The 24631-nt window shown below is 29.1% G+C and overlaps 1 long non-coding RNA gene across 1 annotated transcript in view; it reads left to right on the forward strand.

The window, feature by feature from the left end:
* LOC145269373 (uncharacterized) overlaps window positions 1-22000 on the forward strand; it is a 22760-nt gene extending 760 nt beyond the window's left edge. Inside the window, exons 2-3 of the long non-coding RNA XR_013865015.1 lie at window positions 7432-7532; window positions 15360-22000. This is a non-coding gene — a long non-coding RNA (uncharacterized LOC145269373). The remainder of the gene's footprint in view (window positions 1-7431; window positions 7533-15359) is intronic.
* The last annotated feature ends 2631 nt before the right edge of the window (window positions 22001-24631 follow it).

Below are 24631 nucleotides of genomic sequence, written 5' to 3' on the forward strand. Positions count from 1 at the left end.
TATAACTCGTATTCCCAAACTTACCGCCTCAAAGAAAGTGTTGGCCGCTATTTAAAATTTTCCAATACATCGGTAAACACTGTATGTTTTTCGAGCTGAATCAACATGCTACATTGAATAAAAACACTAAAAACATATCCAGTTAGGTAAAAAAAAAAAGTAACTTATCTTGCCTTTGATAATATTTATTTGTTCTATATTTGTTTTGTGACAACTTTTTCGAATTTATGTGTAAAACAAACCCTTAAATGGACGGAAATTAAAATTTCGTTCCATTTTAACCTTTCTCTTTTTTTTTTTTAAATGTAGTTGTGGGGGTGGGGGCATTCCGAAAGCCACTCTTCGTTGTCAGCATAACCGAAAACTTATAACATGTAAAAAAAAAAAAAAAAAAAGAAAAAAGTTTTACCAAATTGACTTTTTTCATTTAAAAATTAAATTATTTCGTTTTTAAAACATTTTAAAGTTTCATTAATGAAATGTTATTGTTATAAAAAAAAATCTAGCAGATGTGCCGTTTAGTTGAACAAATAGTCTCGAACCGTATTATCACAAAAAAGGAGCACGTTGGATAGTCACTGTTATATAACGTTTAATGTAAACAAACCTTTGTTTGGTACTTGTACCGTTTAATCAAAACATTAAAAAATGAAAATATCGAAAAAAAGGTTATATTGTACGTATCTGTTTTGGACTGAAGATCTCTGAAAAAAAATTCATTTAATTTGATCGAGTAGTTTTTTTTTTTTTTTTTTTTTTTTTCTACAGCGGAAAAAAACCTTTTTATGAGAGCGCGTTGAAGTCAGCAATTATGGAAATTTTCAACACGCCACGGGGAGATAACTCTATGTAAAGCGCCGAGACTCCCTCCCCATCTTTATTACTAGGTTTTCTTCCTAAAAATCGAACTTTTTGCTCGGTATCATAACAGATTGTTTTTCGCTGTAAAAAAAAAAAAAAACCTACTTGAAGTTGGGATTTTTTGGGGGGAGAATTTGGTTCCAAAACGGATACGTACAATTTAATTTTTTTTTTTTTTCGATATTTTCATTTTTTAATGTCTTGATTAAACTGTACAAGTACCGTTTATTTATATTTACGTGATTTTTGAAAATGTAATCCTATGATTAAAATTTAATTTAAATTAATCACGTTGTTTAACAAATAAAAATAATAACAAGAAATAATGCAAGATCTTTCTGCATCATTGCATCTTTCATTATTTTTTTTTTATTTGTTAACCAATGTTTTATTTGTATTGTTCAATATTTTAAATTTTAAATTATAAAATAAAAATATTTAATTATAAAATAAAAATGTCTAATTATAAAATAAAACACATTTAATCATTTTAAAACGTTATCTTCCATTATTTCTTTTTTTTTTTTTTTTTTTTTTATTTGTTAAGGAACATGGTTTACATTAAGCGTTATATGCCGGTGTCGACCCAACGTGTCCCTTTTTGTGATAATAGAGTTCAAGGCAACTAAATGGCAAATCTGCCAAAATTCTGATGTTGAATTTTATTATTTCGATTAGTTTCGATTGTATTGACGCATGCGAAATTAAAAAAAATTAAACGGAACGAAATTTAAATTTCCGTTCCATTTTTTAAACACCACCAAAACGGAGGGTTCTCGTCAAGTTTAACCTTGTCATGCTAATCATCATGCTAGATGTTGTTGTTGTTGTTGTTATTATTATTATTATTATTATTATTATTATTATTATTATTATTATTATTAATGTTATTATTATTATTGGTATTCTATTTATTATTATTGTTATTATTATTAATGTTATTATTATTATTATTGTTATTATTGTTATTATTATTGTTGTTATTATTGTTAACAATAAAACAACTATGAAATTGAAATCATGCTTTGAAAGAAATTAAATTTATTTTAAATAAATAGTTTAGAGCTTAGGAACATCATATTGTATAGTTTATATATATTTTTAAAGCGTACCAGAATATTTGAAAATGTTATATTTAAATAACTGTTGATAAATTTGTATGGTTATATAAGACTAATTTCCGACACCCATAAAAAAAAAAATACAAATAAAAACAAGTAAAATGAAATTAATTAATCATAATTTTTACTCGATATTGAAGAGGAAAGTTCAGGTTTGTAAATCGGGTTTAATCAAGGCATTTTTAGGGTTATAATGTTTTTAGGGCACAACCTAAGAAAATAAATAATTCAATACAAGCTTCTGAAATGACGAACACAACAACTTCATAAAAGGTAAGACAATGTGATATGTTCCTGGTGAAAAGCTGGACTCCGGCAACCTGGTGCTATCGCGGTAGTTATTCCCAGTGGAATCGTCGATACTGTTAGAAATAACACCAAGATAGAGAGAGAGAGAGAGAGAGAGAGAGAGAGAGAGAGAGAGAGAGAGAGAGAGAGCGAAGAAAAGAGGGTCTGTTCTGTAAGGACGAGTTGTTATTCTTCAAACCGGATGCTGGCCTATTTCCTTAGGGGATAGAAAGGATCAATGCGCTGTACCCCTGATTGGTCAGTATGTGGCCAAATAGCACAGGGGATAAGCATTGATTCATTAAAAGAAAAAAAAATTCCATTTGTTTCTGCTACATAACCCCCTGCTTAGGCTGAAAGCCGACAGAGAAAAAGGTAGCATAAAAAATAACGAAAAATAAAAATGTCTTTTTATTGTATTTATTTTTTAAGAGAAAGAAAAGAATGTTCTTACTTTTGTGTGAAAAGTTGGGGAATATTTGCAACTTCTTGTAAGAGAATATTCTTTTTTTCTTTTTTTTTTTTTGGAAAGAAGAGAAAACAAGGAAAAAAATATTTTCTTAACAGAAATACCAAATTTTATACAGTCTCTTTGGCCAATGTACTCGTCGACCACTACGTGTAGTGGTGACATGATCGTCTTCATTTGGAGCATTAACTTCAGGTGTATGCATGTTTTGATGCTGTGTGAAAGTAGAGAGAATGTGTGGCTCGAGTGTTTTTGTGTCAAGAAAGGCTTTTTTTACTCTATCAATAGAAACAATTTCTCTTCTACCACTGATATCTAAAGTAAAAAGTTTATCGGTACGTGAAAGCACGCAATAGGGGCCAGTATAAGGTGAAGTTAGGGGGGCTTTTACAGTGTACTTTCTAAGAAAAACATGAGTCCTGGACGAAATGTCCTTTGGGACCAAAGATCTAGTGTGCATCAGTAGGAGCTTACTAAGATAAGCTTGCAGTCTGTTGACATACAGAGCTGAATCGTTTGTTAACTCTATTGGGCTCAATATTTGGCCTGGCAACAATAGAGGTACGCCATATACAAGTTCGGCTGAAGAGTATCCCAGGTTCTCTTTGATAGCAGCACGACAGCCAAGAAGGACAACCGGTACATATTTGCTCCATCATTGTTATTCAGGGTAAGCACGTAATGCTACTTTCAATTGGTGATGGAAGCGTTCAATCATCCCGTTAGAAGCAGGGTGATAGCTTGTAGTGCGAATACGTTGGATCCCTAGAATCCTGGAGAGTTCTTGGAAGAGGTGGGATTCAAACTGTATGCCACGATCAGTGGTGATGGTGGTGGGAATGGTCTATACAGGTCAGGAGATCAGTAAATCCCTGACTGACCGGGCAAGATCCAATCAGATCGATGTGCACATGGCTAAACTGAGCGTTTGGAGTGGTGAATGTTCCAAGGGGTGAACAAATATGCTTGTGCACCTTTGACTTTTGGCAGGATACACAAGAACATGTCCAAGCAGTGATATCACACCTCATATTTGGACAGAAAAATTTAGCTGTAATCAGCGTCAGTATGTCTCTGCATCCGGGGTGTGCTAACTTGTTTAGGGTGTCAAAAACAACTCTACAATGGTCAATGGAACGAATGGTCGAGGTGAATCCGTTGAAGTGTCACAAATGATTTGTGTGTCTGAGGTAGGCACGGGCAGGTATGCAAATTTGCAAGTTGCAAATTCAGGTGACGACGGATCCAACGTGTCTAGACTTGGCTGGTCTAGAGCCATATGCTATAAGTCAATATCTGATGGTGAGGACAGAGAATTAATGGGAAGGCGGAACAATGTGTCTGCCGCAGCATTCTGCTCACCTGAGATATGTTGGATATCGCTGGTAAATTGCAAAGCAAAATCCAAGTGGCGCGTTTCGTGGGGAGAATATTTGTCCAGCTTAGAACGCAGTGCGTATGTAAGCGGACGGTGATCAGTGTAGATCACAAATTGACAGCCCTTGAGTGATGTTTCACTGCGAGGTACATTGCCAGGAGTTCACGGCCAAATGTGCTGTAATGTTGTTCAGCCTGTTTCAGCTGTCGCGAAAAGTATGTGAGAGGTTGTAACTGTTGTTGTTGCTGCTGTTGCAACACTGCATCTACAGCTGTGCCCGATGCATCAATGACCAGAGAAAACTGGGCATTGGGTACATGATGTGCAAGTAGAGATGTTGTTGCCAGTTTTGTTTTCACTTCATTAAAAGTTTTAAGCTGAATCTCATTAAGTGAGATTTGCTCATTTTTCTTCTTCCTATTACATAACAGGTCAGAAAGAGGAGCTAGGAGATCTGCACAGTGTGGGATGAAGCATCAGTAATAGTTTAACAGACCGAGGAAATGCCTTAGTTGGTGAAGTGAAGTGGGTGGTTGAAGGTCTTGTAGAGTCTTCACCTTTTCGCGTAACAGAGATATACCGTCTGGGCTGATAATGTGGCCCAGGAAAACTAGTGACGATGCACCGAAAACACATTCACCAGGGTTAATCCTCACCTGGAAATGCTGAAACCGTTCGAATAGTAGGCAGAGGTGAGTGACATGTTCGTCCGGTGAGGCACTTGCCACAAGAATGTCGTCTATATAGTTATAGACAAAGTCCAAGTCACGCACTACTTTATCCATGAACCACTGAAATGTGCTAGCCGCGTTTTGTAAACCAAAGGGCATAGTTAAGAATTCAACTGCTCCGAATGGAGTCGTTACCACAGTCTTGGGTATGTCGGTCAGATTCACTGGAATCTGATGGTAAGCCATAACTAGGTCTAGTTTGGAGAAGGTCTTACAATCATGTAGAAAGGAAGCAAAGTCTTGTATATGTGGGATTGGGTAATGATCAGGTACCGTCATGGCATTAACTCGTCAGTAGTCCTCATTTGGACGTCAATCTCAGTCTCATTTCAGGACCATATGCAAAGGGGAAGCCCATGGATTGGACAAGGGGCGTATAGATATATGATAAAATTATAGATATATGATAAAACTATAGATATATAATAAAACTATAGATATATAATAAAACTATAGATATATGATAAAACTATAGATATATGATAAAATTATAAATATATTATAAAATTATAAATATATTATAAAATTATAGATTTATAATAAAATTATAGATATATAATAAAATTATAGATATATAATAAGACTAGATGTATAATAAAATTATAGATGTATAATAAAATTATAGATCTATAATAAAATTATAAATCTATAGTAAAATTATTGATATATAATAAAATTATAGATATATAATAAAACTATAGATATATAGTAAAACTATAGACATATAATAAAACTATAGATACATAATAAAATTATGGATATATAAGTAAACTATAGATATATAATAAAACTATAGATACATAATAAAATTATAAATATATAAGTAAACTATAGATATATAATAAAACTATAGATATATAATAAAATTATGGATATATAATAAAACTATAGATATATAATAAAATTATTGATACATAATAAAATTATTGATGCATAATAAAATTATAAATATATAATAAAACTATACATATATAAAAAATTATTGATATATAAAATTTAGGTATATAATAAGATTATTGATATATAATAAAAGTATTAATATATAATAAAATTATTGATATTTAATAAAAGTATTAATATATAATAAAATTATTGATATTTAATAAAAGTATTAATATATAATAAAATTATTGATATTTAATAAAAGTATTAATATATAATAAAATTATTGATATTTAATAAAAGTATTAATATATAATAAAATTATTGATATTTAATAAAAGTATTAATATATAATAAAATTATTGATATTTAATAAAAGTATTAATATATAATAAAATTATTGATATTTAATAAAAGTATTAATATATAATAAAATTATTGATATTTAATAAAAGTATTAATATATAATAAAATTATTGATATTTAATAAAAGTATTAATATATAATAAAATTATTGATATTTAATAAAAGTATTAATATATAATAAAATTATTGATATTTAATAAAAGTATTAATATATAATAAAATTATTGATATTTAATAAAAGTATTAATATATAATAAAATTATTGATATTTAATAAAAGTATTAATATATAATAAAATTATTGATATTTAATAAAAGTATTAATATATAATAAAATTATTGATATTTAATAAAAGTATTAATATATAATAAAATTATTGATATTTAATAAAAGTATTAATATATAATAAAATTATAGATATATAATAAAAGTATTAATATATAATAAAATTATAGATATTTAATAAAAGTATTAATATATAATAAAATTATTGATATTTAATAAAAGTATTAATATATAATAAAATTATTGATATTTAATAAAAGTATTAGTATATAATAAAATTATTGATATTTAATAAAAGTATTAATATATAATAAAATTATTGATATTTAATAAAAGTATTAATATATAATAAAACTATTGATATTTAATAAAAGTATTAATATATAATAAAATTATTGATATTTAATAAAAGTATTAATATATAATAAAAGTATTAATATATAATAAAACTATTGATATTTAATAAAAGTATTAATATATAATAAAATTATTGATATTTAATAAAAGTATTAATATATAATAAAACTATTTATATTTAATAAAAGTATTAATATATAATAAAATTATTGATATTTAATAAAAGTATTAATATATAATAAAACTATTGATATTTAATAAATATTAATATATAATAAAATTATTGATATTTAATAAAAGTATTAATATATAATAAAACTATAGATGTGGAAGACTATAGATATATAATAAATCCTGATTGTAACCCTTAGATATAATAAAACTATAAATGTATAATATAATTATGGATATATGATAAAATTCGTCCAAGTTATGATTTTGATTAAAAATGAAATGTTAGGAATAACTTACTCTTGACTTCAAGTTGTTTAATATTAATATTAATCATATTATTTTACCTTCAGATTTATATTAAAACTATAGAAAACTCAAGATCTGATTCGTTATTGTTTAAAATATATAAATAAATTATAATATCATGAATTAAATTTTGACAATGAGAAATCAAAACCCTTTATGTGTTTTTATTATAGAAAACAAAAAAAAATAATTGATTTATTTTTTTTTATACAGATTTGTTCCAGAAAATATGAGCTGCATTTATCTGTAGCCAAAAACATAAACTGTAGTTAAAAATAACCGATTGCTTTAATGGGAAAAAATTTGAATAACAGGTAATTATTAGAATTTGTCTAATTTTGAGTGTTTATTCAGGGTTGCAGAGTCGGGGGGTAGAAGTCCAACTCTGACTCTAACTCCTTAAATTCCTAGGACGGCGACTCAGAGTCCTTTGATATCTTTGTCTCCAACTCTTGACTCCAACTCTGACTACTTGACCTCGTTGTGGAAATCTATTCTGCAGATCCATATAACAGTCTCCCATATTTAGCAAACATCTTATAAATACTTTTCATGTATATTATTTTTTACGTCTAACATTCACTTGTATGATAAATATACCTACATAACCAGCTTTAAGTTAACATAACAGAGTGATAAAAAATTTACAATTAAATTTTATTATGTTATCAGTTCAAAAGGGAATACAATATTTAGGGATATGGAGACCTCTTTAAGCCATAGCATTTCAAAGCCAAACGGTTCTCTCCGAAGGGAGTAAAGACATATTATACAGAGAAGAATTTTTTTAGAAGATAATATTGCCTTTATAGAAAGAAGATCAAAGGAAAAACAGTAAAAAACTATAAATGTCTATGGTAGCATGGGTTGCTTCTTATTGAAAGACCATTATTTTACTGATATTCCAGTATATATTTCTCTGTTATATATATATATATATATATATATATATATATATATATATATATATATAATGGTATTATTTATGCTCATGGTTATTTACCAGCCTATGAGCACTTTAAATCTGCCATGACAGAGTTGCCACTTCAAGCTATATATTTTCTTTTTCCTTTTATCTGTTATCAGATTGTCCATTCTCATAAACCTTTTAGCAGGGTATTAGGAAAAAAAGTTCAAATCTGTAAAAATTCATTCATTGTAAATATTAAAGAAATAGGCTTTATTCATAATTAAAGAACTTATAGATAACACAATTGAAATAAGTTGCAAAGAAAACTGCAATAATATGCTAAAAAAACAAGATTGCTTCAGTAAGTTTATCTTTCTGTCTGGCCTGATTAACCTTAGCGCTGAAACCAGAGGTTCAGCGCTCACTTGTATTGAAGGAAGTGCTGCTCTCTGGATATTGCTTTATGGCTTCATGAACATTTTACTTTGACTTTCTACTTCAGTTCCAATTTTCAAATTTTGTATTGAGGCCCAAGTACTTTTTATTTTCTTTTAGTGGATTGATAGTTGCTATTTCTTCTGATGAGTTAGGGGCAAAATAGATTCATTGATTGATATAATGATTAAATAAATGATTTTGTGCTACGAAACAGTTATTGTAAAAAATTGTAAGTGTCAATGGAATTAAAGGAATACATTGTAAGATGGGGAACATCATAAAACTTGGAATATAGACTTTTGTCATTTATTTGCTGAATATATATATTATATATATAGTTATTTATATTATTTATATTATACTAGTGGGAATACCCGGCGTTGCCCGGATGTTTGTAGGTGTGTGTGGGGTTAAATAAAAAGAAACGGGGAGGGGGTCGAACCCAAAGTCTTGAGGGGAAGTTTGAAAATAAAATCGGCCAGCCAGAATGAGTTAGTGAAAGATGTTTTAATTTATTTAAGTAAGCACCAAATTGACAGGTGCGCGCCTGGAAGTCGTCGAGCATTACAACGATGACGACGACGTAGGTTTGTTTGTTATAAGCGAAGTAAAAAAAGAAAACAACATTCAAACTTAAGCTTGAAAAAAACACAAAATAAATAACGTAAGGCAAACAAACGATGAAAACAGAAAACACACATGAAAAATGGCTTAAATAAGTCTGTTTCGATATTAAAATTTTAAATATCGGTGGGTACCCGGGTGTTTTGGGGTGTGTGGTCGGGGGGTGGATAAGTGAAGTAAAAGAAAACAGAAAAACGAACGTTACGTGAAAAATGGCTTAAATAACACTGGTTCAATATTTAAATTTAAAAAATCGAAAAAGAAAAAAAATCTCACACCACGATTCGAACCCAAAACGTTTAGATAATGAACTAATGTGCTAATCGACTGATCTAACGCGACGTACATGAAATTTGTTCAGTTTTTCAACTATTTAGAGTAAATCTGGTCATGGCGTCATCTGGCGCATACGTAGAACTGCTCGTCGTCACGAGAAGACCGTTTTTGTTGACCCCCCCCCCCCCCCCGTCGAAAATTGTCAATTTCGGGGTGAAAAAATGAACGTTTTTCGCCAATTTTCGATATTTTTCACGCGAAGGATGGGGCTTCGATATGAATTTTCGTCGTATCTATCGAACGTTTTTAGCAGGTGTTTGTAGGTGTGTGTGGTGCTAAATAAAAAGAAACGGGGAGGGGGGTCGAACCCAAAGTCTTGAGGCGAAGTTTGAAAATAAAATCGGCCAGCCAGAATGAGTTAGTGAAAGATGTTTTAATTTATTTAAGTAAGCACCAAATTGACAGGTGCGCGCCTGGAAGTCGTTGAGCATTACAACGATGACGACGACGTAGGTTTGTTTGTTATAAGCGAAGTAAAAAAAGAAAACAACATTAAAACTTAAGCTTGAAAAAACACAAAATAAATAACGTAAGGCAAACGAACGATGAAAACAGAAAAAAACACACATGAAAAATGGCTTTTTTACATACACACATACATATATTTTCGCCTTTATATATATAGATGTATTATTTATATTATATATATATTTATATATATACATATATATTTATTTTATTTATATATATTTATTTTTATTATAAATATCATATATATATATTTATATATATATGTATAGATATATGTTTATATAAATATATATATTATACATGTATTAATATATATATTTATATATATATTAATATATATACATATATAAATATATATGTATAAATATATATGTATATTTATATATATGTATAGATGTATAGTAGTGGTAGATGGACAAAAATCGGAGGCCTGCAATTTAAATGCTGGAGTCCCTAAGGGGTCAATCCTGGGCCCAACTCTCTTCCTGATCTACATCAATGACCTACCTAAACACATACTTTAATCATTCGTTGACATCTATGGTGATGACACGACCATCTACGGCAACACACCAAAGGTTGTAAATGACAAAATTCTCTCTGATTCTCTCTCCTCTGATCTCGAGGGTGTGGTTCAGTGGGGGAAGATGTGGCTGGTTACCTTTAATGCATCCAAAACCAAACTCCTATCCTTACATCATCAACGCTCTGATCCTAATCTGGCATCAATTGTGATGGATGGCTCTCGTCTGGGTGAGGCCCCGTGTTTTGACAAGCTCCTGGGTTTGACCTTTACTCCTGATCTGAAATGGAACACGTACATCAAGTCTGTTGCCACGGTCGCTGAAAAGATGGTGGGATCCCCCTACCGCTCCAGAAGATATCTCACTACTGATGCAATTCTCTATCTATATAAAAGCCAAGTACGTCCAAGGATGGAATACTGTTGCCATATCTGGGAAGGAGCTGCTAAAACAGCCTATCCTGCCTTGACAGAGTACAAAATAGATTTCGTGGCTTAGTGGGGGATGCCCTTTTCTCTACCCTACAACCTCTCTCCCACAGAAGAGACGTTCCGAGCCTATCCTTGTTTTATCGTTATTTCCATGGCAGGTGCTCGTCTGAACTCCAATCTCTGTACAAATATATATATAAATATGTATTATATAAATATATATATTAATATATATGTATATAAATATATGTGTATAAATATATATATAAATATGTATTATATAAATATATGTGTATAAATATATATATAAATATGTATTATATAAATATATATATTTATATATTAATATATATAAATGTATATAAATATGTATAAGTATATATATATATATATATTTATATATATATACATATATGTGTATAAATATATGTATAAATATGTATTATATAAATATATATATTTATATATTAATATATATACATGTATATAAATATATATGTATAAGTATATATATATATAAATATGTATATTTATATATTAATATATATACATTATATAAATATATATGTATAAGTATATATATATAAATATGTATATTTATATATTAATATATATACATTATATAAATATATATGTATAAGTTTATATATATAAATATATGTATTTATATATATACATATAATACATATATATATGTATAAATGTATATATAAATATGTATTATATAAATATTTATATTTGTATATATATTAATATATATATACATATATATATATGCATAAATATATATATATATAAATGTATTACATAAGTATATATATATTTATATATATATATATTAATATATTTATATATATATTTAAATAATTATATATTTACATAAATATATATTAATTTATATATACATATATATTAATATATATATACATATTTATTAATATATATATGCATATATATTTATATATATACACATATATATCAATATATATATACATGTGTATAAATATATATTAATATATATGTATAAATATATATATATATAAATATATATGTATAAATATATATATATATAAATATGTATGTATATATATATATATAAATATATATGTATAAATATATATATATAAATATGTATGTATACATATATATATAAATATATATGTATAAATATATATATAAATATATATGTATAAATATATATATAAATATATATGTATAAATATATAAATATATATGTATAAATATATATATAAATATATATGTATAAATATGTATGTATAAATATGTATGTATAAATATATATGTATAAATATATATATAAATATATATGTATAAATATATATGTATTAATATGTAATGTATAAATATATATATTTATATATATATATTTATATATATACATATATATAAATATATATTTATAAATATATATATATATATATAAATACGTATTATGTTTATATATATATATGTTAATATACATATACATATATATAAATATATATGTATAAATATATATATATGTGTTATATAGTATATATATTATATATATAGTATTATATAAATATATATATTTATATATATAATTATATATATATATGCATTATATAAATATATATAATTATATATATTAATATATATATTTATATATATAAATATATGTGCATAAATATATATACATATGTAATATATAAATATAAATATATTTATATATATAGTAATATATATATATACATACATATATATATAAATATGTATATATAAATATGCATATATGTTTATATAAATATGTATACGTAAATATATATATATGAATATATATTTATATAAAAATATAGCGAAATAAAAAGGCACAAATAAATGTATGTGTTCATCAACGTTTCGTCTTTATTTCGAGACTGCCCAGGATAAATGAGATTAGGAAAACAAAAACACCAGTATTTGTAAAATCTTCCATGTGCAAAGTGTTTACCTATTCTATTTCAGAAAGGGGAAAAGACGTTCGAAATTCAGAAAAGGGGGAGAGCTTTCATTGTTAAAGAAAGGAAGATTTTTAATAATGCCATATAGTCGTTAATATGTTTTTAAAAGTTATGAACGCAGTTAACATTCTTTCTTGAAAGAATATGTCTATCAAAATTCAAATATAGCTGTGTAACAGAAAATAAATGAGTATGTTTTTGTAATGTAATTTTTCGATTGAGATTATATTTATTAATTATTACAGAGGGTGTTTCTATGGTGTGAGAAGATTAACCTGTGTCTACAATTAAATCATATGCATTTTATAAAAGTTTTCTTATTAATGCCGCTACATTCTAACAAAAACGCACTCATTTCATTTCTGTTACACACCTATATTTTAATTTTAACAGACATATTCTTTCCAGAAAGAATATCAACTGCATTCATATCTTTTAAAAACATATTAACGACTATATGACGTTATTAAAAATCTCTCTTTAACAACGCAAGCTCCCCTCCTTTGGGTCCGGGATATGACCTTAAACTATATCCGATGGTGAGGCCCCAGTTTGTGGGCTTTGGGGAGTGTGGAGCTGCCCTTTAATTGGCAGTTCTCCCAGGTCAACTCTGACCGAGAGTGGTAGTACCTGTTAGCGTCCCAACTATGAGTTAAATAGAAACTGACTTGAAAAGATATATTCTATTAAAAAAATTTTCTTCAAAATAACTGTATTCGGCATTAAATAACCTGAAAATGGTTGATATGCCATAAAGCAAAAACAACCAACCAACCCCTCCGTTGTGACGTCACAATCAACATGAAAACTGCTGTCCGGATAGGATTTGCAGTGATCCGATATACCAAAATATGTTGCAGTACTGTACAAAATATGATAAATCTCCAAAAATAGATGTAAAACTATACAAAAACTGGCAAATTATTCAACTGATAAAACCAAACAGGAAAACCATGTAAAAAAATAATTCATTGGACTTGCTGAGTTGGAGTCGGATAAAAATTCCAACTTCGATTCTAGCTAAAACTGTCAACTTCCTCCGTCTCTGACTCTGACTCTGGAGTTCTGTGTTTATTATTTCTTTAATTTTTTAATTGCATGCGTTTAGTTTATTTTTAAAAATGAAATAAATTAATTTGTACAGCAAATTCTATATGATTGTTCGACTCAAAAATAATTAAATTGCATAGTCCGCAATTAACAGGACTTTAATTAATACTTTTTATACACCAAATGTACATGTCTTCATTTTACCATCAAGATTAATGATTTTTAGAGTTTGATTTAGCTAAGTCTAACATACTCTATTACTTGGAGTAATGCAGGAGAACTAAAAATCAATTAACAAGGAATATATGAACGTTGTAAATACAGTTTCATTCGCTTTCTCTCATTTAACTGCTGGCGAACAAGGAACATGTTATATGCATGGTTATCAAACACTGGAATCTCTGTATCAAGCACCACTGAAACATGAACATCCATTAAATATTCAGTATCAGTTTTTGATGAAATTCAACACTATGCCACTGTGATCGTTTGTAATATTCAGAAATACCATTCTTTCAACTTTAACCACTTCATATCATCAGGCAACCATGACTGTCTTTAAGTCTTCTTTCAACCCTTATTGCTTTTAAGTCTTTCTTCAATCATAATTGCCTTTAAGTGATCCCGCAACCACATTTGATTTTAGGTCTTCCTTTAACCGTGAATAAAACAAGTGTGAATATTTTTACATTTTTCTATGTAAATTGATTTAATAAAAAATATTGAATAATTAAAATAAAAAACATTGTCTTCTGTTTTAAGCCAGTATATTTGAAAACCTTTTTATTATAAAATATGGCATTTAGAAATCATTTTCAGTTGTTCTAATTTCGTAGAATTTGTATGAATTTAATATTTTTCACTTAATTGTTTTTAATTTTTCGGAATGTCTTGAGAAAAGCAAATATCCTGGATTTGAATGGATTTACATTCTGTTGGTGACTTGAAATATAGAAGTGTCTTATTAAAATATATTTTGAAATTTTAATAATTTTTCATGTAGATTGTGGACAATACAAATATTCGTTGGGCGTCAATATATTTACACAAAACATTTTCTTCTCAACTGTATTCTCTTATTAGTCTTATTTAGTAGAAGACTAACTCAAATGCTTGTCGTAAATGCATGCAGCTAATGTGCATGTGCTTGCATATGATTAATGGACTCCGATAGTTATTCATATACTATAAGATTGTAATCCATAAAACATGGAAAAATGTTTATTAATTCATAATTCATATAGGTTTTAACATAAACTATATATTCTACAGAGAATCAAATTGTGCTGAAATCCTAAATAATATTCCTTTAAAAATGAGCTATAAATCTAATTGATTTTTTTATTCTTATGAAATGTGTTGTTCTTTTTTACAGGTTAAACTATGTGACCATTCATATGCGAATACATACTGGAAAGAACTTGAACAACTACTAGATATTATCCACAAGTATTTATCGACACTCTGTACAGTGTTTTGTCAGGACAAGGTTTTAATCCCTTACAAAATATAAACATTTACATACCATTGACAGCCAAAATATATCTCCTTGGCTTTTAGTGCATTTTCTCCAGGTGATGCTTCCTCCAGTAGCAGCAGAAAATGAATACTCCACCATACTAAATGAAATCTTGTTGTAGAATCCAATAAGACGAGAAACCTCAAAAAGATATAATTATATATTTAAGTTGTCAAACGAGAAGAGGAAAGTTGTCTTCCTAACTTCTTTACTTTAAAGGTAATTATTAGAACTTCACTTGCTTAATCGAAAATATATTAATCTCATAGAGATCAAGTTTAAGCTCCTGGTAAGTGGACCATTTGATTTCTAAAGTCTTTGAAGTAAAATGAAACATCTGAGAGAGAAGTCATATTCGTGTGAGGTGTGTAGCTCTTCTTTTACACTTAAACCACATATGGTTCAACATATGCGAACACATACTGGAGATAAATCATATTCTTGTAACACGTGTGACTCTTCTTTCACAAGGAAATACCATATGTTACGCCACATGCGAACACATGCTGGAGAGAAACCATATTCTTGTGAAGTCTGTGGCTCTTCTTTCACAATTAAACGCAGTATGTTGATACATATGCGAACACATACTGGAGAGAGACCCTATTCATGTGAAATATGTGGTTCTTCTTTTATACAGAAACAACATATGGTTCAACATATGCGAACACATACTGGAGAGAAACCATATTCTTGTGAAGTATGTGGCTCTTCTTTTACACTTAAACCACATATGGTGCAACATATGCGAAAGCATACTGGAGATAAACCGTATTCTTGTAAAGTGTGTGGCTCTTCTTTTACAAGGAAATACCATATGTTACGACACATGCGAACACATACTGGAGAGAAACCCTATTCATGCGAAATGTGTTGCCATACTTGTACACATAAAGAAAATATGTTGATACATATGCGAACACATACTAAAGAAAAACCATATTCCTGTGAAATATGTGGCTCTACTTATACAACAAAACAAAATATGTTGAAACATATGCGAACACATACTGGAGAGAAACCATATTCTTGTGAAGTATGTGGTTCTTCTTTTACAGAGAAAAAAAGTATGATACAACACATGCGAACCCATACAGGAGAGAAACCATATTATTGTGAAGTATGTGGCTCTTCATTTGCAAGGAAAGATTATATGTTGCGACATATGAGAACACATATTGGGCAGTGACAAAAGTTTTGTGGGGTGTGCATCTCTTTTTTACAGAAACAACATTTATAAAAATATACGTTAAAACATATTTTTATTAAATCACATTCTTAAGTATTTTTTATTTGTTTTTTTTAATCAAATATGTTGTATGCCAACACCCAAGGAAGATATAACTATATTATGGCATAGTAGACATTGGTTACCTTTTAGCAGACCCAAATGAATATTGCATAGAAACTAAAGTTACAAGGAAGATTGTGTAGAGAATAGGAAAAAAAATGACTTACACGAACCAGGAGTAGAAAATGCAAGAAACTAGAAATGTGTTTTCCATTTCATTTTCATTGCAAGAGCATTTTATTTTCAATATTTACAAGGTAATTGCATCACAGTGAGAAATCATGTTTTTGCAATTTTCTGGCAATACATTTCTGATTAAATTCTAAAGGATGGCCACATTTTAAACAAAATTTTAAAAACTATCCAAGTTTCGATAGTTGTATTGCTCGAAAATTTATATTTTGCCATTTTCTTTTTAAGTTTATTCATCGAAATCTATGAAAATAAAATTATGTTTCGTACTTTCTAGGTTAGTTCTTTATGTGTAAGTATTTTATAAAACAAAATTGAACTAATAGTGCTTTAAGTAAGTTTTAAGAACTATTTTAATGACGTAAATAATATTCCTTAGTATAAAAACTTATTTTATATATGTTTTATAATGTGTTTAAATTATGAGCATTTCAGAGCAGTGTATAGTAGACACTCTTAAATCATTTGATAAAAACAACGGACAATATCGAAATATGACAATAAAAGTATAAAACTCAAATCAATACTGCATAAAATTATTTTGATCATAAGATATTTTTTGGATTTTTTTAATGCCATTAAAAGAAGAAAATCGATTACAGAACGAACAGCTTTAAACCGGCTCTTGGACTGGTGAAGAGAATAGTAGGTAAAGTAAGTTACTCAAGAACTTCATTTTATTAATATAATGTCGAAGGCAGTTGATCTAATTTACAGTTGGAGCTAGTATCGTTAACAGCTACATTTGTGAAAGCTAAGCTTAAATAAGCGTCCAGTTGTCAGACAGAAAAATAGATTGGTGTTTAATTTCATATAGTCTCAGAGATATGAGCAGATACAAACAAATATCTCAAATACCATCATCGAAGTTACTGGAGATAGACTATTAGTGATCTTCAAGATTAATTTTGAATTCATCTAAAAACGTGATTGAAAGTCACATGTTTTAAAATGACTTAGTTTGTTTCTTAAGAGAGTAGCGATCTGTAGCCAACCAACGATATGTGCTTAATCGTTTTCTTGAGTAATTTGGACTATCTGTAAACTATCAATTTAAGAACAACTTTTTTTTCTTAATAACGATGCAAAGAACACTTCAAAGTATAATTGTGAGGGGGTGACATAGGATTCTAAACAGTGTTATTTCTGTATGTGACACTAGTCTGAACTAGTAGAATCAAGTCTATAACTAGTGTGTATAGCAACAATTTTAAGCGTTGACTGAGTTTCAAAAATGATGTAAATTTTATATGTAATTTTATTCTGAAATGGATAAGTATCGAAAATTTCACGAAAATCTGACCATTAGTTGAGTTTTGCTAGATTTATTAAACACGGGTATGTTTTCACGTTCGGAATGTCTACTACATGGGAACGTTATTTTTAAGCGTCAATTATGTAAAAAAACATTTTCGTCTCGCAATTTCATTATTTTCATACAATGAAAAATATTTTAACATAACTACTAGTTTATTTTGCCCTTCTTTTAAATAGTACAAAAGTCATATTGATAATATTAACTTATAATAAAGTTAAATATAGGGGGGATAATTCTGTGGTGAATTTTGGCAGTCTCTACTCTAAGGTCATGCCGATCATGCGGTTATTGATTCAAAAGTTCTTTCACACTACTAAGTTATTTAGTATTTCAGGTAAAATTTATAAATAAATCTGCAGCCCCTTTTTTCGCACATAGACAATTGCATCTTGTCTGCGTTCATGCATATACCGAGGTTCCCCAATAAATGTTGCTAATAGGATGTTCAATTGGCCCACATATGAGTATTGTCATCAATATTTTGGGAGTCTCTCAAATTAATATAATCGCCAATTTTTAGTTCCTTTTGATAAATTTTAGTTTAATGTTTGATGAAACGAGATGGGCATGTCTTCATCACACGCAAAAATTGTTGTAATTTGAATTTGTTCTGCTGTTCTGACATCTGTAGGTTACGTGCTTTTACAGACCTTGGTTTCAATCTGGTATGTTAGGCAAGGCAGAAAAAGAAAACAAGTTGTTTTGTTGTTTTTTTTGTTTGTTTTTAACGAATTAAAATCAATTATTCTTGAGCACCTTTTTTCCAGAAAGATAAAAACCTTTTTATATAGAATTAAAATTTTGACATTTTCAAAAAGAAAAAAAAAAACACCATTTACTGTGATTTTTTTTGTATCGAGAGATTAAATGAACAATTTAGCAAATATATTTATTAAAAGATTTTTAAATCAATTTTTTTTTGTTTAAATAAGATTTAGGATTATTTGCTACACGAATATGCAAAAATATTATAACATAATTATCTGAATTTCAAATAATTTCATCTTTTATTCCAATATGTAGAAATCCCATGTCGAAATTCAAGAGGCCAAAATTTTACGTATCTTTTTTTTTTTTCTTTAATAAACTACGGAAAGCTTTACAAGACATAATTCATAATTTGGGAAAAGAGGGACGGAACAACTGTTTGTAAATACAGATCAATTATTTTAGTGCGTGTAGTACACCATAGGCGAATTGATATCAAGTAACAAGAAATTGTTGAAAGAAGTTATCATATTTTTAGCAAAATGCGCAGTTATTTATCGATTTGTTTCTTTTTTAGCATTGATTCTACAGACAATTTTCTATTATATAGTATATTAGTAATATTGAGATCACTAAAAGGAATTTATTAATTTATTTTTCAAAGATTTCAAATTAGTTCCTTCCAAAATTTAATGAAAAAATTTATACGTTTTTGCTGATCTGAAGAATAATTATTATTAACATATTCAAAGACTTTCACACTTCAAAACACAAAAGATGAAAAATTAACACATTCAAAATTCGGATTTTCAACCTTAAAATTTGATACGTGCGCAGTTGGTTGTTTATGTTTGCTTTATTTACAACACAATACATTTTGATCAGTTTGCCTGATTATTGTAAGCATATTTTGCTAGATTTCTAAAGTTTAAAATTGAAAAAATTTAACTCGTAAAATTTAATTGATTTCATTACGTAAAAAATATGGTTGCATGAACGCGCGCAGGCACTTTGTAAGCATTGTTTTTTTAATAAAAAATAATATTTCTATTATTTTTTAAACAACGTTAATAGTTTATTTTGGAAGTATATTCCATAAAGAAAATAAATAACCCACTTTTAAAAGAGAAATTACGAGTTTTTTTAAATATTTTAAAAAGAGAAATTATGAGTTTTTTAATATTTTATTCGCAGTTTTGTGTTAGTGGTGTTACAAATTCCCCAAAAGTTCTGACACGCCTAGCCATGCACTAACCACCATTCATTAAATCTGGCTTGTGTACATGCCGCTTCTGTAGCGGTTCACTCTGTTACTTTTTTTCCATGTTATTCTCGTTCTTTTCTATATCTACACATCGCTAGGTCGTCTTGATTCAATTGACCGGTCTAAGTATCAAGCGGACTGTGGAAACTAGATGGAGTAGTCGAGCAGATGGAGTAAATGTTGTGGTAAAAACATTATTGGAATTCGTCATTGCCCTGGAAGAGCTCACAGAAGAAAATGCAACCAAAAGATCATGTGCATCTTTACTTCTCAACTCAGTATAGTCGTTTCCGTTTCTTTTATTTCTAAGCCTTCGGAAAACTATTCTCCCAGAAATCAATGATGGCTGGATTTGCAAGAAAGTTCTGTCAGGCTGACGGGTTAAGAGATTCCCTTCTTCAGAATAGAGAAAAGATGGTGGACACTTCAATAGATGAGTCAAAAAAACTCTGTTCTGAAATGGGGATAAGCATGGAGCATCGTATCCGCAAAAAGAAACGAATGGTGAACTATTGACTGATGCAGCACTGGGGTTTCATACGGAGTTGAGACGGGAAATACTGTTTGACATAGACAGGTTGACTGAAGAAATATCTTGCAGATTTCAACAAGTTCACAATCTTGCAAGTAAATATGCTTTTCTTACACCATCAAATCTGCTTGATGATAATTATGATTGTCAGCTTGGTGAAGTTGACAAAGATATAGAAAAAGATAAATTCTTTGCCAAAAAAAAGAGATTGCAGTATTTTGTGAAAGCTTCGGGAAAAGTCAAAATCAATGGACCTCTTGAACTTTTGAACTTTATACGGAAATACAACCTTGGGGATTCCATCCCTAATATTGTGATCTTGCTGCGCATTTTCCTTACTGAGCTATTAGCGTTGCCATGTATGAGCACTCTTTCTCGAAACTGAAACTCATAAAAACTAGCTAGACAAGGCTTACACCTTTGACAATCCCCTCCGGAACTTGTCGATAGAGTGAATTTTGATAGAGTTATTGATAACTTTACCAAAAAAAAGTGCGGAAAGTATTTTGTAAATTTTCAACTGACTTGATGCCTTGCGATAGTTCTCTCGCAAAAAAATAAATTTATAGCCTTATTTTCAATTCATAAATACATTTATTTAAAAAAAACATTTTTAACTATTTTTAAAAGGATTGAAACTATATTAACAACAATAAATTTCTTAAATTTTGCACTTAAACCGAGCGATTACACACATGGATTTCAAAAAGCACGAATAAAAGACTTTTTTTTAATCTTTGGGAGGCTCGACCTCTTAATAATAACATGAAGAAGAAGAAGAGAAAAATGCATCATACTATCCTCTTCCTGATACAGCCATGTTTTGGGGAAAATTCAGAAATAACAACAATAAAAAAGTAAATAAAAATGACATTTCTTAATCTTTTTTCAAATGTTCTCATTTAAATTTATAAATTCAAATCTCAAATATTCTCATTTAAATTTATAAAGAAAATGTTTTCTAAAATCTGTGACTTTCCATTTCTTAAATTTTGCGCTTAAACCGACCGATTACACACAAGGATTTAAAAAAATAAAAGACTTTTTTTTCTCTTCTAGAGGCTCGACCGCTTAATAATAACATTATGAAAAAAGAGAAGAAAACTACATCGGACTATCATCTCTTTGATACAACCATTTATTTGGCAAAAATTCGGACTTCACCAACAACAAAAAAGTAAATAAAAATGATTTTATCATTTCATAACATTTTCAGGTGTCCAAATGTTCTCATTTAAATTTATTATTATATTTGTTTGTATGACCAATTAATTTAATTTAAAAAAAAAATTATAGTTTGAATAATACTTTTTTCTTTTCTATTTAAATATTTGGTTTCTTTTGTTTCCTATGTGACGAGCATGTGCAAAAGCGCACAAAAAGTATGAGTTGTGCGTGCCTGCATCGGGGAGCGAACCTGGGACTGTTAGATTACAAAGAAAATAGTTTGTGAGCGATACTCGCATTACCGCGACAATTGGGTTTGCCCGACGGCTTATAAAAAGTCAAGCAGAAACAAAGATTGCGAGTCATTTTTTTTTTTTTGGTTGGTCGACGGTTGAAAAGAACTTGTTTGTGAAGAGTGCGACATTTGCGAGAAGCTGATTCGTTCAACTTTGAAACGAATTTCTGGCGTGTATATCGCTTAACACAAATTACTCAGCTCCCCTGTGCTGCGACATCATATTAACGTTTACATAATTCCCTTCAGATGAATGTTTGCATACTTATTATTATTCAAATTATTGAAAAGATATTGTTAAATTAAAATTTAAAAAAGGGGAATTGTGTAAACATTAATCTGAAGCGAATTGTGTAAATATTAGTTCAATGAAAATAAATATTTTGAGGGATTCTGGTAATTTGGAAAGTTTTAGTAGTGGGGAAACGGCAAAACAGGTAATCATATGCCAGCAGTGGGGGAAGGGGCAAAACATGTAATTATATGCCGGGGTGGGGGGGGATCAGGTAATAATATTACGGCGGTGGGGGGAAACAGGCAATTATATACCAGCGAGGGGGGTGGCAAAATTCACGACCACCCCGGGCAGCAAAATCTTATGCTACGCCACTGTTAGATACCCATTCTTTATATGGAGAGGGGGCGTTTTGCAACTATTATGTATTTTCACCTAACCATTAAGTAAACTAAACTTGGATTTTATGAAAAATACTACAAATAGTGAGGTATTTTTTTCTGTGTATCTGCCCTTCTTAAAATTGAAAAATTCTTAGCGACGCTAATTAAAGACATTATTATTATTAGTATTATTATTATTATTATTATTATTATTATTATTATTATTATTATCATTATTATTATTATTAGTATTATTAGTATTATTATTTATTCATTCAATTATTTATTTACTTATATATTTATTTACTGCGGAAAATTTAATTATCTCGGTCATCTTCCAATAACGGTGAAATATGCAATAATCTCCCTTGTTTATTGTTCTAAAGAGAACAAGAAATAGAAGTGCAGCATCCGAAGAACAGATGCTACACTTTGATCCTGTCCCGAAGGCCAGTTAAAACTATTGTAGACTATATTATATATAAAGTAATCTAATTGTAATCAAGCAACTAATTGTTTGCTATAATCAACCGAATTCACATAAAATTTTCAAAGAGATCAAATGTATTTTTAATTATATTTTTTAAAAGTTAAATCTAATCCAAATTACTGACATTTTCTTTCTAAGATTGCTTTCCCCTTTGATGTGATATTTTTAGAAAATTAATAGAAACTTATTTACAAAAAGTTGCAATAATTCAAGTAACATTATACTTACATTTATTAAATCTTCTTTCCTTTGACTTGTTTGTGTTACTACACGAAGGAAAGAGAGCGCCTGAAAAATATGTATATATATATATATATATATATATATATATATATATATATATATATATATATATATATATATATATGTTTTCATAAGTGACGGCATGGTTCTTAACAAATTGGTCCACGCAATTTCGAACACCCACGCCAAATGGAAACACCACGCCTCAAACAACATACGCATTTCTAAGCAGGACCGAACAATCTCGCCGCATCGACACACCACGATACAAAAATGAAATAACATGAGACACATTATCAAAGAAGTGGATTTCAAAACCTGCAAATCACTTATCAGCTTGTTCTTTTCATAGCCGTTGGGTGAAACAAAATCGTCAGTTTAGGGTAAGATTATTTGTGGGCTTGTTTTGTAATCGAAAGGTCGCGGATTTGCTTTTCACCGCAGGTAGTCCCAACTCATATGTTTGTGCGCTTCCGTGCATGCTCGGCACACTCCTCCCTGATCTCGCGATCACACAGCTGACAATGCTGAGCAGGTCGTTTCCTCCTGGTACTTTGCCTTAAGGATAAAGGCTCAGGAGCTTCCTCAGTTGTGCTTGCATCTACCATATCATTAAACTCTCCCTGCTCTGGATCATTGGGTGCGTCATCTTCTGAGGAGCTTTCTTCAACTGCTAGTTTGTACAGCAGTAGGGCTTCGTCATCTGATGAGGTAAGTTCGTTACTGATAACGCAATCATGTAGGCATGCTGAGCACACATATTTATGTGGCGTGGTGTGCCATCAACTGAGATCGAGTATTGGCTATTTATTTTTCTCACTCTTCCTGTGCCAAACTGCCTTGTGCATCTTCCCTGTGGATTCTTCACCCAAATCACATCTCCATCCTTGTATGGATTACCAACTGTGGTGTCGGGCACCATCACTTTATTGATACCTTGACACGGATCTTATAATTGTATAGCACATTCGCAGGTGCCGTCATAGCTGTCTTGTCGTCCTTAAGCATGA

Source organism: Euprymna scolopes, chromosome 45, assembly GCF_053919585.1.
Source record: "Euprymna scolopes isolate OS-2025 chromosome 45, ASM5391958v1, whole genome shotgun sequence".
Classification (NCBI taxonomy): Eukaryota; Metazoa; Mollusca; class Cephalopoda; order Sepiida; family Sepiolidae; genus Euprymna; species Euprymna scolopes.